Source organism: Thunnus thynnus, chromosome 9 (genome assembly GCF_963924715.1).
Source record: "Thunnus thynnus chromosome 9, fThuThy2.1, whole genome shotgun sequence".
Classification (NCBI taxonomy): domain Eukaryota; kingdom Metazoa; phylum Chordata; class Actinopteri; order Scombriformes; family Scombridae; genus Thunnus; species Thunnus thynnus.
In genome coordinates this window covers 34,939,780-34,940,556 of record NC_089525.1, presented here as the reverse complement: position 1 = coordinate 34,940,556, position 777 = coordinate 34,939,780, and positions in this window count along the sequence as shown.

Genomic DNA, 777 nt, shown 5'->3' with positions numbered 1-777 from the left:
GCAGCGACGTACAGAAGCTGACGTCAGCACGTCGTGGCGGCTGCGAGCTACAAGTTGAGTCAAAGGACTTTTACTGAAGTATATTTTTTAAAGTAGGTAAGATGGAGAACATCGATTCGCTGAGAAGACACAATAAGGTGTTTTGAATGTGGTTCAGTGTTTACAGCATCACTCTGCTGTTGGTATTAAATGTATTTAACAGAAATACATTTCCTGTGTGAATGCTGACAGCTGAAATTAACTGCAAAGCATTGCGGAAAATACTACAGACGTGTTCAACATCCCCATCTGTACAACTCTGCAGAGTTTGGTTACCATGACATACATTAAAGAGATTATAAGAGTTAATAAGTAGTATGGGGGTGTTATATTAATGACCACATGGTGGCGCTATGTCACCAGAACTGCAGAAATATCATGTTATAATGTTACAGTAGCGCCCCCTGTGGACAGAACTGTATGAAATGTTACACATTTGTTTAGTGTGACTGTACGTACAACGTTCCCAAATTTAGTTGCAATCCAGTTGAGTATTGGAGAGTTATGACCTGTTAAGTGCATCAGGCCACGCCTTCGAAAGTTTGGTAACCAATTACAGACAAACGGTGAGTGACAACAAACACAAACTTTTCAGTTTTGTTCGGGTTCCTCTAAATATGGTGTGTACTAAGTTTGGTGAAGATTAGATGAAATATTTGCCAACAGAAGCTGAAAATGTGTTTACCAAAAAAATCCAAAATGGCGGAAAGATTTTAGGCAGAAATGGGCGTGGCCTAC